Source organism: Myxine glutinosa, chromosome 9 (assembly GCF_964187855.1).
Source record: "Myxine glutinosa chromosome 9, kmMyxGlut1.1, whole genome shotgun sequence".
Lineage (NCBI taxonomy): Eukaryota > Metazoa > Chordata > Myxini > Myxiniformes > Myxinidae > Myxine > Myxine glutinosa.
Genome location: NC_136269.1, coordinates 101,634,721 through 101,648,449, shown reverse-complemented (window position 1 = coordinate 101,648,449; position 13,729 = coordinate 101,634,721). Strand labels below are relative to the sequence as shown.

The 13,729-nt window shown below is 48.0% G+C and overlaps 1 protein-coding gene across 3 annotated transcripts in view; it reads left to right on the top strand.

The window, feature by feature from the left end:
• CCDC102A (coiled-coil domain containing 102A) overlaps positions 1–13,729 on the top strand; it is a 90,409-nt gene continuing 76,680 nt past the window's right edge. For all 3 annotated transcript variants that reach the window (XM_068128710.2, XM_068128711.2, XM_068128713.2), the window contains exon 1: positions 1–148. The gene's annotated coding sequence lies outside the window, so the exon portion shown is untranslated. The remainder of the gene's footprint in view (positions 149–13,729) is intronic.

Sequence of the window (13,729 nt, the reverse complement as noted above, 5' to 3'; positions counted from 1 at the left end):
AAGGACGTTAGGCGAGGGCAGTGTGGGAAAACGAAGGCAATGTTGCAGAATCGAGTCGTGAGAAAAGTTTGTGGGAGCCACGACGTGCGCATCTCGCCGACTACCCAGACTCTCCACACATATCAGACTCTAACAACACTCCAGCGCGGTAAGCGATATATCCTACACTTTGTGAACTATTCAGGTTTTTACCAACTGAGAATATACCAACAATTGAGAGTTTGTTTGCGGCTTTCACTTCTATAAACGATGCACTCGCTTTTTAAAACTTTTCATGAATAAATATCCTTTTAACATTTAATACAAGAAGATGCTTCGATCGATAAACGAAGTTAAATCACAAACTTTTTACTCCGTTCCAAGTGTTCAAATTCTCATTTTGGGCAATATTAAACATCAATTGTCGCAAGTACTGGAACAGCTGTTTTAATGTTCGGAAACTAAACATCTGTCTTGAATTGCAACCAGAAATAGAGAAAGCCTCACAATTGGTGAAGCCTAATGGGGGCTCTCTCAGCGGTTATAGAGCAGAAGGGTCCAATTGGGTGTTTTAAGCCTACCCTCGACTCATAAGAGTAACTTTCACAGGGGTGCTAGTCTAATGGCCGACAAGGCATCCATTGTGATATAAACGTAATACTTGTAGATGGATCAGCCACCTTAACATCTTCCACCCGGGGTGTGGAGTAATAGTCTGTAACCACAACCCCCTACCGAGACAAGGTCCAGTATTAGCACAAATTAGATATTTGCATATCTCTATCATAAGATGGATGAAATGTCTCAAATTTGCTCTAGAAAAAAAAAAAAAGAAAAAAAAAAACTGTCATTAATTTAAGGGTTATATATATATATATATATATATATATATATATATATATATATATATATATATATATATATATATATATATACTGTATATATATATATATATATATATATATATTACGTATGCACGGAGAAGGGTTGTGGGGCTAATTGAGAAGATTGATACAAAGGAGGATAGGGAGATTTGGAGGAAACTAAGGAAAGAAGTTTAGGAGGAGACAGTATGGTCGGGATATGGTATACCGTATACAGGGGTTGGGGTCAATTTTTCTGCCATACTTGTCTACATAATACATATGCAGTATCACCACATACAGCACGCCAGGCAACTGCCATTGAGCGGTTTCTTTCTTTTTTTTTGTCTCAAAAATGGTTAAGATGATTAGATTTGACATATCCACTATACATCCATGTGTGTGTGTATATATATATTGTTACAGACGTGGCTTAGATGTTAGTTTACCGAGCGGTTTTGGTATGACCACGTCTGCACAAGTTACCGATTATACTCGACGTTGACGAAGCCGCGCCACGCTGGCTCAATAAGAAAAAGAAGACACCCGGCTGGGTTATAAAATGACGACACCAGGGATACGGTTCTCAAGACCTCCGGAGGAGATTATATTCGTTACGGAAAAGGTTAGATTACAGGGGCTAGAGGTACAACATAGAAAGACAAGCACTTAGACACAATCTTATATTATTCCCCAACAGACGACAGGCAAACGGGACAACGGCTGACTCACACGGGGGTTGATGGAAAGGACAGGCGGGTAGCGATGGCTCCAGGTGCACCTGTGCTCAAAGGTTAGAATCGACCCGGTCCGGTCCAGAGATGCGGGGAGGTCTCGTCGCAGCGCTCAGAGGTGACGTTCTTTCTCAGGCGGGTTCTCTTCCTCTCAGCGGTCGTAGGCAAGGCAACGTTCTTTCTCCAGCTGGGGGCGCATCTCACGTCACGTCCGCTACGTGGCCGCGTATATCCGGCGGGGAGTGACACGCCCTCGGCTCGTTAGCTCCGCCTCGTGGAATCGGCACGTTGCTTCTCATTGGGTGCGTGCGGGGGGGTTTACCAGGCTCCGCCCTTGACGAGGAGCTGACAAGGAGCCCCTTCGTGGTAACCCCGTGGAGCGCATGGTCTGGAGCGCATCGTCTGGAGCGCATTGTCGATGGCGGCGAACCGAGCCGGTGGGAGGACGCACACTCCCCCTCGCGCAGCGCCGTGCCCCTCTGTTGTTGTAGACGGGGAAGAAGATGGGAGGAGGTATGGGAAAGGTCCTAAACTCACTACTGATGCCATATAATCACATTCTGGTGCAACGAAGAGTCATAATTAATGGAAACGAGGCCTTAACTGACATAGACTAAGAATAACTAGGAAGATGTCCGAAAGTTGTCTACGTGTGGTGCGGTGGACCTGGGCACGACATTTAATGGGGGAATAAGGGGAAGGTCGGCTCTACTGATTGTTATTTACATGCAATGGGACTAGGGAATGGGGGATTGGGGAAAGTTGGGGAGTATTGGAGAAAATAGGGGAATATTTACAAGCGGATATGGAGGCCAAATTCCATATTCGCAACATTGCACCCTTCTCTACCCTCGGGGCGTCCCGACCCGATAAATTTTTACCTACTTTAGTGTGGCACGCAATGTAGTTCCCTCTACTATTAACTCTACCCTGAGTGCGACAGTTTTACAGATATTCACAAATGAGTAAATATGTCCCCCTGCGACGTTGCACCCTTCTCCTCACAGAAACACACCCACAGGATAACCGAATCCGGAAAGAATTCTCAAACTACACATACAGCCGGTAGGGAGCATTATTTACAAGACTACGCTGCTATTTACACTACGATCCAGGACCTGTTTTTGGAGGAACACATGCAGATGTTATGCATAGAGAGAGCGCGCTTGCCAACATCGATACACCAACCCACGAGTGCTCTGTGGCCGACGGCCTTTAATAACGTGCAGAGCACCCTTCCCGAGCATCAAAAGCACCACCCCACCACCAATCGGTGCAGTCACCATTGTTCATTGGAATAAAAATAAATTCGACAACCCCTAACCCTGCAGGTGTCTCTTGCTCTTCTTGTGGTGCACTTGGTGTTAACTAAAAGTGGTTCACCTGTATGGCATAGGTGCCACGTTGACCCATAGGTCCATCCCCGGGTGGTGCTTGGCCGCAAACGAACTGCGGTCCATTGTGGGTGGCCACAAACATTGCGGTCCATATGGTGTATCGATCCCGGCAGCAAACAGCGAAAGTGCAGGCCCACAACTGCGCAGCCAGCACCTCTCTCTCCTCTCTCTCTACCCCAAAGCCAGATCCTCGGAGGTGGGAGACAAAAGAAGCAGACAAGTGAGTAAGGTGGTAAGGGCGCAAAAGTGCACGCAATGTAAGGTGATGCACACTGGGGGCACATGGGAACCAGGTGAGACAGGTACGTTCCTATCGTACGCCCCCCCCCCCCCCCCCCACCAGGTAACCTACATGGCCCCTCCCTTACCCCTTACTGTATCCACAAAACACAACACTACCCATAAACATCTACTTTACAAATCAACAAACATCCCTACTGTCTTCCCCGTTCCTCCCATAAACCAAATTCGTCTTCTCTCCCTCCGAACCAATCAAATTTGCCATTTTCAACTCTCATCAAAATTTGCCATCTCCAACTGCACATCAAAATTTGCCATTACCAATTCATCATCAGTCCCTCCTAGGGAGGGAGAGATGGAATCACCCCAATGTCTCATCCACGTCGTGATGCGTCTCACAAATCCACAGCAATCTCATTTCCTGCAACAAAACAAAGAAAACACAGGTGTGGAGTCATCATCATCACCACAGGTAAGTGGCTGCGTATGGTGCGACAGGTTCATCAATCCTAACTATTTCCTAAATGACTTTAACAACTTTACACTACCCGGGGTCTTTCTCCGGCCAAACCATTGGCCCTCTTACACTATGGGTTCTAAAAACCAATTCCCATTGGCCAAACTGTGGTGCTTTTCAATTTGGGGTCTCACTCCCCCGATTCATCTCCCGGTGCCCTCGTACAATTTCTGGGCTGCGACGTGTACCTCTCCCAGTGGGTCTACCCACCTGCACACCTCCACCACTGCAGTTGCCTCCGAGCTTACCTGCTCCTTACCCTAACCTAACTACCAGGGGAAGGCCCTCTGGCACTCTCCCCACTCGGTGCCCTCTCTGGCACTGGGCTACCCGGGTCCATCCTCCGGATCCTCGGGCCCCATCCACAACTCTACCGGCTCCCAGAGCCCACCTGCGGCCTCACCTGGCCGACATCCTCACAGTGGTGGAGTGCCCAACCAACTACACACACTAACAGGCTACACGCCCCGCCATTTCCACAACACTAATGCACCCATTCACAACACCATTCTGCAACCGCACCACAAATGCCAATATCCAACCACAACTTACCTATACCCTCTACCTAACACTTACACTACCCGCCCCGGGTATTCGTGAAAGGGGTCCACTCTTCCCCCATTCACACCTTCGCACCATGCACACCACTCCGTACCACTTACTCCAACTCTCTCCACACACCTGTACTTGCACACCTGTGCTCTCACACCTGGTGCCACCTGCACCCTTCTCTCCCCAAGCGCATTCGCGCTGATCCACAACACTCACTACTCATACACTGCTCCACACACCTGTCCAGTTGCACACCTGTGCAATCACACCTGTTCAATTCTCACACACACGGCATCATCTCAGCTAACTACTCCCTTCTGAAACTCGCGCTTCCCAGTCGTCCCTTTAAACTATTGCGCTCCCTCGTCATTATCATCCACACTAATCTACCTGCGTCCCCACTACAGGTATCAGTCACTAACTAAACTTAACGTTACCTAAGGTCATCTTCTCTAGATCCCTACCGTTATATCCTAACCCTCCCGGGCTAGTTTTCACTGCCATACACCCCATAAGCTATTGCTCCTTTGCCCCACACATGGGAAGGGTGGCAGGGATGCCATCCCACCACATCGGGGGTCTCTTATTACCAATTTTGCACATCAAATTTCAACAAATCAAAAATTTGCCAATCATCTGCCAATCACTGTACCATTACCAATCATCACTCTGCCAATCCTTTGCCAATCATCAAATTTCGCCTTTTTCTAATTTCGGGGCCAAAACACTAACCTCATCACCCAGTCTACTCACTACTGCCTCTCGGTGCGCCAATTCCTGTCCAAAGCCCGGCTTCGTAAAGCCAAGCAATGGATGCTGGTTGTTTTGTGCCAGTGGCTGGATGCGTCCGGCACTCGGTGCAGGGACGGGGGCTTACCCGGGCCGAGATCCCACGCATCACCTCGGCGTGGAGCCATCCAATGTCCCGATCCCGACCTGCCGGCACGTCTCAACAAAACGTGGTCGCCATAACGACCCTTCCTATCGGGCTGCCAGCTCCGCCTAGTGGAGCCTGGACGCGGCCGTTCAAAGCGAGGCCCGGCCCGCACCGAGGGCCCGATTCGGCTATAAGTCGTTCTAAACTCTACCCCGTCTAACGTCGATGCTTCACCTGGACGCTTACACCCCGCAGCCCGTTCCTTGCTCACACATCCAGCCGTGCCCATGCTCCTCGTACCTTTCCTTACACACCCAGGTACACTCATTCCACTCACAGCCTTGGTCACACACCTGACCACCGAACACTTTGGCACACATTCGTCGCTCGCACACCTCACCAATACACCTCTTCGCGCCCCCTCCTCGGTCACCTCCTCTGTGACAATCACAGGTGTGCTCTCATTCGCACACCCAACCACGTGCCTCACCACCAACTCCAGCGTGCATTCCCACTCACGCTCTACCATTCCAGGTGTGCATCCTTCCATCCCAGGTGTACATCCTCGCTCACCTGTCACAACTAACTCACGCTCCATGTCACTCTCACTACTTTCACCTCCACTCGTGACAACGCACTCACCCTTACTCTTGACAGCACACTCTTTCCCCATGCACCTGTCCGTCACACACCTTTCTCGCGCACACTCTCCCGTTACACCCTCTGTAACACTCACCACAGGTGGACACTCTTCCTTACTTCTGACAGCGCACTCTTTCCTCATGCACCTGTCCGTCACACACCTTTCTCGCGCACACTCTTGCGCACACTCTCCCGTCACACCCTCTGTAACACTCACCACCCCGCGCTTCCACGTGCTCCCTCGCACACGCGCTACGACCGACTCACTCTCGCCAGCACCCTCACTCCTTGGCACGCACTTTTTCCTCACACACCCCAGAGTCGGACTTCCTCGCACACCTCCTTTTTCGCACACCAGACCTGTCGCACACTTCACCAGTGGCCTCTCACGAACACCCGGGTCTCTCTCGACCCCCAAGCTTATTAAATCACCTGGCGCATCATACGCACGACCATATTGGTCACCACTTACACCGGGTCCTCTTCCTCTTCGCTTCTCCTCCATCACCTGCGAATCCCTCATCCGGTTAATGAGCACATCATCACGATCCAAACACAGACTTTGGACCAATTCTTTTATCTCCTCTTTTATCTCTTTCTTATCCCCTCTCCGTCGCTTCTTAATTTCGCTCATCCCTTCTTCCACTTCTTCTAATTTGTGCTTCACCTCTTTTATTCCCCGGTACGTCTCCTCAAGCTCATCCTCTAAGGCTACCTTGACCGTTTCCATGTGCGTCCTCACCTGCCGGTCCTTCGTCTCCATAACCTCTATCACCTCGTCCAGCCTCGTTGTCAGTCCCTCACGTACCATCTGACATTCCCTCTTTGTCGCTATCAAGTCGTTTTTTATGTCGTTTTGTGTCGCTTTTAAACCTCCTAATACTGCAGTGTTCCTTTGAACCTGCTCCGTTAGTCCTTTTTGTCCCTCCGTCAGCTGTTCCACCTCCTGCGTCAGGTCCTCTATGCCCCCTTGTAACTTTACAGTCCCCTTTCTCACCTCCTTTTCCATGTGCTCCTCACAGTGCCTCACCTCCTCGCGCACTCCTCCGACCTCCTCACTCACTCCTCTTCTGATCTCTTCTCCCATCACTTGCATCTCCTGCCCAGATGCCACCCTCATCTGCTCCATTTCCTCCCTGTGAGCATCCAGTTTGGTTTCTACCCCCATTCTGACCCCCTCTATCTGCTGCCCCATTTGGTTAACTTCCCTTTCCGCTTGGTCCCTCATGTCCCTCAATTTGCCTTCCATACTGTTTTCTAACCCCTCTAACCCATTTTTCACTCCCTCTATCTGATTCTCCTGGGCAGCCATTCTATTTTCTACCCCCTCTAACCCCTTTTGCATCCCTTCCATTTGATTCTCTTGAGCGGCCATTCTGTTTTCTACCCCCGTTAACCCATGTTTCACCTCTTTTATCCCGTTGTCTAACCCCTCAAAATTATTGTCTAACTTCCCACTGGTACCCCTCGCTTCGTCCCTCATTACCCCCATTTGCTCACTCAATCGCTCAATTTGGCTCCCCATACTCATCTGTACAGCTGCCTGTAGCTGCGCAATGAGGGCCTGTATGTCAATCGGCTGCATGTTAAAGCCCGTTGATACAGCGGGCTCGGCTACCGCGCGCTCTTGCGAGGCGCCATTTTGCGTGCCTGCTACCCTCGCTGTTTCGCTCTCCTCATGTCCCTCAATTTGGTCCTGGACCGACCCTGCTTCACTCTCCCCTACCGGACCCCAGCCGTCTTGATCCGCCATAGCGCGACTTTCAAAATTCGAGTTTCGTAACACCAATCCAAATTTTGCTGTTATAATTTCGTCGAGCGCAGTAACCGCGGGACCGCGCTCCGGATCGATTTGGTCGAGCGCCGTACGCGCTCCGGCTCGATTTTCCCTCCCAAAATTTGGGCCTAACTAATTTAGTCCCGGGTCCGAATCTCACTCCTCGACACCAATTGTTACAGACGTGGCTTAGATGTTAGTTTACCGAGCGGTTTTGGTATGACCACGTCTGCACAAGTTACCGATTATACTCGACGTTGACGAAGCCGCGCCACGCTGGCTCAATAAGAAAAAGAAGACACCCGGCTGGGTTATAAAATGACGACACCAGGGATACGGTTCTCAAGACCTCCGGAGGAGATTATATTCGTTACGGAAAAGGTTAGATTACAGGGGCTAGAGGTACAACATAGAAAGACAAGCACTTAGACACAATCTTATATTATTCCCCAACAGACGACAGGCAAACGGGACAACGGCTGACTCACACGGGGGTTGATGGAAAGGACAGGCGGGTAGCGATGGCTCCAGGTGCACCTGTGCTCAAAGGTTAGAATCGACCCGGTCCGGTCCAGAGATGCGGGGAGGTCTCGTCGCAGCGCTCAGAGGTGACGTTCTTTCTCAGGCGGGTTCTCTTCCTCTCAGCGGTCGTAGGCAAGGCAACGTTCTTTCTCCAGCTGGGGGCGCATCTCACGTCACGTCCGCTACGTGGCCGCGTATATCCGGCGGGGAGTGACACGCCCTCGGCTCGTTAGCTCCGCCTCGTGGAATCGGCACGTTGCTTCTCATTGGGTGCGTGCGGGGGGGTTTACCAGGCTCCGCCCTTGACGAGGAGCTGACAAGGAGCCCCTTCGTGGTAACCCCGTGGAGCGCATGGTCTGGAGCGCATCGTCTGGAGCGCATTGTCGATGGCGGCGAACCGAGCCGGTGGGAGGACGCACACTCCCCCTCGCGCAGCGCCGTGCCCCTCTGTTGTTGTAGACGGGGAAGAAGATGGGAGGAGGTATGGGAAAGGTCCTAAACTCACTACTGATGCCATATAATCACATTCTGGTGCAACGAAGAGTCATAATGAATGGAAACGAGGCCTTAACTGACATAGACTAAGAATAACTAGGAAGATGTCCGAAAGTTGTCTACGTGTGGTGCGGTGGACCTGGGCACGACATTTAATGGGGGAATAAGGGGAAGGTCGGCTCTACTGATTGTTATTTACATGCAATGGGACTAGGGAATGGGGGATTGGGGAAAGTTGGGGAGTATTGGAGAAAATAGGGGAATATTTACAAGCGGATATGGAGGCCAAATTCCATATTCGCAACAATATATATATATATATATATATATATATATATATATATATATATATATATATATATATATATATTGTTACGGATCTCGGGGGTCGGCGCTCCCCTTATCAAAGGGGGGGTTAATCCCCTTGTCTTTTTAGCTGGCCGGCCCGAGTCCTGGGAAGTTATAACGCTCCCGGTCGGTATTAGGTAGGGTGATTGGTCAATTTAGTCCCAAATACCTAATTACTAACCCGACCGTAAAGCAGGGAAATAACTCGCGCTCGAACCACGGATATGGTGGAAAATTCTGAGCGAATAGCAATCCGCGATCCGAGCTATTAACAAAGTGACTAAACCCGATTCTAGCGGTTTCCAATCGTGCCACGTTTACCCAATGATAGAAGGGACGGATGCGATCGGATGGAGAGGAAACCAGAGTATAGGAAGAACAAAGATGGGTTTATTAACAAATGTACAAGAAGAAGAGGAAACGAAAGGAATATACAGGAAAGGAAGAGGAAGAAGCAGAACACAGGGCAGTCTTAAAACAGTTATTCTAATACCCCAGACAAACGTACACACTCACACAGGGATTGTAGCTGGATTGTAGATGGATTGTAGATGGTCCGGCGATGGGGTCCAGGCTCCAGTCCAGCGGGCGAAACCCGGCAGGCAGCTCCGCGCATAGTTGGACGCGAGCGGACAGTTTATTTAACGGGGGGGGGGGGGGGGCTTTGCGTTCCTGACCAAGTCCCTTTGCAATGCACTCTCCCGACCAAGTCCGTGAAAGGGCTTTGCGTTCGCGCTTATATAACGCACCACGCGATCACTCCGCGCTCCACAAAGCCACGCCTGCCAGCGATGTTACCTCAGCCCTGATTGGCTGGTGAGGGCTTACCGGCCACGCCTTTGACGGCTGGTTGACAGGCCACACTTTCTTCTTGGCGTTCCGCCCCCTTTTTCCTCGGGCCTAACCACATGGCTTATGGCATCGTTTGAGCGAGCTATGAGGCACCGACTGTAGGGGCGCGTAATGGCGTCGCTTGGAGAGGGAGGTCGCAAAATGGACGGAATGGGGCCTACTCTTATTTGATCGATGCAACGCAGATTCAACTATTGGAAACACGGCCTTATCTAAAACACATAATAATGAAATAACTGGAATTTCTAAGGTGGCCTACGTGTTGCTTGTGGACTAACTAGGGGTGCTACCTTTAACCTTTAATGATGAGAATTTATATACAAGAGTTATTTACAAGTGAGGGTTCTAAAACCGCAACAATATATCGATAGATAACTACATATAATGGAACTATGGCATGTGTGTGTGTGTGTGTGTGTGTGTGTGTGTGTGTGTGTGTGTGTGTGTGTGTGTGTGTGTGTGTGTGTGTGTGTGTGTGTGTGTGTTTGTCGTATGTATGTATGTGTATGTACTATGGATGTATAATGTATATGTATAATATTTTTGAATGAGAATGTATGTATCATCTACTCCTTCGAGAGGATTTAACCAAGGAAGCTGAAACGTTGAAGGATTAAGGATGACACCCTAAAGTTGTGCCCGTACAAGTTGGTCCATCTTGGCATTTTCGTCCTTTGGGGGAACGGTGGGTGCAATTATCTAAGCTATTTAACCATTATGTGTATATGCACATCCACAGTACCATGTTTTGCTACATGTACATAACCCAAGTTATTTTTTCTTTTCGGGAGCAATCGAGTTAACGATATGTTGCTTATACATTGTCTAAATAAAGGGACGTGTCAGAAGGAAGAATGTGTTGCACACTTGGAACAAGATTGTCCATCGGGTGGGTACTCTGCCAGTCATCCTATAATGGAGATATGGCGTAGTTGTGTACGTATGTATCATCTACTCTGAGAGGATTTGACCTAAGATGCTGAAACTTTCAGGGATTGATGAGGGTACTCTGAAATTGTGCCTGTGCAAGCTTCGTTTGATTTCATCAAGTTTTGAAAAAAATATTTTAAAAATCTTCACCCATCTTGGCATTTTCTTTCTTTGGGGGGTATATATGTATGTATGTGTGTATGCATGTATTATGTATGTAATTGGATGGAATAGTAGGTGCAATTGTAATTTTCCAAGCTATATAACTACGATGTATTATAGAGAGCTTCATAAGTGAACCTCTATGGCAATTGCATGTATATGTAAATCCATTCAAAATTTCACTTTCATTAAAAATTTCACAAAAAAAAAAATTCAAATTTTTCCCCATTCCCTTGGGAACAAAATTTCATGTTGTCATTTGAAATGTCCCTTCCATGATTCGCCATCTTGCCCCTTCCATGATCCGCCATCTTGTCCCTTCCATGATCCGCCATCTTACTCACGTGATCTTGCTTTGGTCTGGCGCAACCGATAAATTATTTTCACCTGGTGATTAAAATCAATAAACTGCAATACAGTACTGTACAGAACGGATTTTGAATTCAAAACCGCTCATCATTTACGCCAGCTACACCGACTTCTTTTTTCCACCAGCTACCCCACCGGCTTCAGTTTTCCGCCAGCTACACCGACTTCAGTTTTCCGCTAGCTACACCGACTTCATTTAAGCCAGGTACACCGACTTCAGTTTTCCGCCAGCTACACCGACTTCATTTAAGCCAGGTACACCAATTTTAGTTTTCCGCCATCTACACCGACTTCAGTTTACCGCCAGCTACACCGATTTCATTTAAGCCAGGTACACCGATTTCAGTTTTCCGCCAGCTACACCGACTTCAGTTTTTCGCCATCTACACCGACTTCAGTTTACCGCCAGCTACACCGACTTCATTTAAGCCAGGTACACCGACTTCAGTTTTCCGCCACCACACCGACTTCATTTAAGCCAGGTACACCATTTTGAGTTTTCCGCCATCTACACCGACTTCAGTTTACCGCCAGCTACACCGACTTCATTTAAGCCAGGTACACCGACTTCAGTTTTCCGCCAGCTACACCGACTTCATTTAAGCCAGGTACACCATTTTCAGTTTTCCGCCATCTACACCGACTTCAGTTTACCACCAGCTACACCGATTTCATTTAAGCCAGGTACACCGATTTCAGTACATACCTGCCAGTCAGACCTATGTACCTGGTCCAGTCGACTAGAAGTCTAGATTATATAGCCTACAGTAGGTAAGTCCTGCATTCTATCCCAATCTATCCATTCAATAAAATGAATTTTAATTTTAATTCTAAGCCCAAGATCAAACTAGCCGAGCTAAGCCGAGGCCTACAGATGTTTGCAAGGGCTGCGTACTCGATCGACTGACCATTGTCGACCAAGCTCTCACTCTACGCAATGCGTATTCATATTATATGCACTTACACAGTCCACATGTTTTGCGTCATGTCGGTAACCTGGATTATTTTTTATTTTCGGGAGCAATCGAGGCAGCAGTCTGTTGCCTATACACCACCCAAATAAACGTCAAATGAAGCGTCAGAAGAATGTTTTGCACGTTTGGAACAAACGGGTTTCGGGTTTATGGATTTTCAAACGTTGCCAGTGAAAGTATAAAAAGAAGAAGAGGAAGAGGAAGATGTTGCAGTGTGCGTACATACATAGAAACACCTTGCTGGGACCCGTACCAATAACAGTCGCTATGTGGACGGTGATCTTATATTACTAATAGGGTTAGGCACTTGTGTCGCTACTTTATTAATATACAACACTAAACCTGACAAATGTGCACAATAAAGGAATGCTGTAGTTTTTTTTATACATCATCGAGGCTTGTGGAAGAGGAAGAACACAGAACAGGCAAAGGCGTTCATGGGAACAAGAAAAGTCGACGCAAAAAGTAGAATCTTAATCCAAAAAGATAGCTGCTGGTGTCCCTAGGCGGTGTAAAACAGAATTAGACAGACAATAATAACCTTTAAAAAAGTGGAAAAAAAAATAATTTTGGAGCCATTTTACTTCACGTCCCGCTGAACCTATTATTTAATTACATCTTGTAAGAAAAGAATTGCTCTTTCAATTTTTTTTCTGATTTCACTCTTGATTTCGGCACAATTATTTAGGCTATGAGTTCCGATCGTCAAATATGGAATCAGATTTCGAATATGAGCTTTCAATAAGCCTCATTATAAAGCCTTATAGAGCCTCATTTCAATAAACACATTGCACACATTGCCTCAAACAGGGAACCATGACTTGTCATGGGGCCCGCAAGGCTAACCCCTGCTCTAGCGGGGGAAAATGGCCTTAAAACGATCATTCATTCAATAAGCCTATTAGTATTACGTATATCTATATGATACATTACTCAATCTTTCCAAGAGCCAATCACATCACACCTTGCCTCACACAGCCAATCAGGGTAAACCGTGAACAGACTAACGGACCGCCATCTCTGTCATATATATATATATTGTAGCGGTTACCTTATTCGCATGTGACGGTTACCTTATGTTTGGTCATAATCCACGTGCACGGGCCTGTGGGGCTTTTGGTTGTGTGGAAGTGACGCACGCGCGGTTGTGGAGCCACGCCCTCCGAAGAGGGTTTTGACTTTATAAAAGCTGTACCACTTCCGTTCGCGACTTCGCGTTGAGTGTGCTGGAGATTTCTGTACGAATAAACGAGCTTCGAACCCTACGAAATGGCCTCGTCTCCTCGCCTTCCGCAACTCCTAAAATATTATATATATATATATATATACATACATACACACACACACACACACACACACACACACACACACATACATGTTGGGTCACCCAATCCAGATTTTGTTATTTAATCTTTAGTTTACACTACTGCACGAACCGTCAACTTCCCTGACTCAGAGCGGATGCATTACACCACTGCATCAGATTAATGACCTCTTTT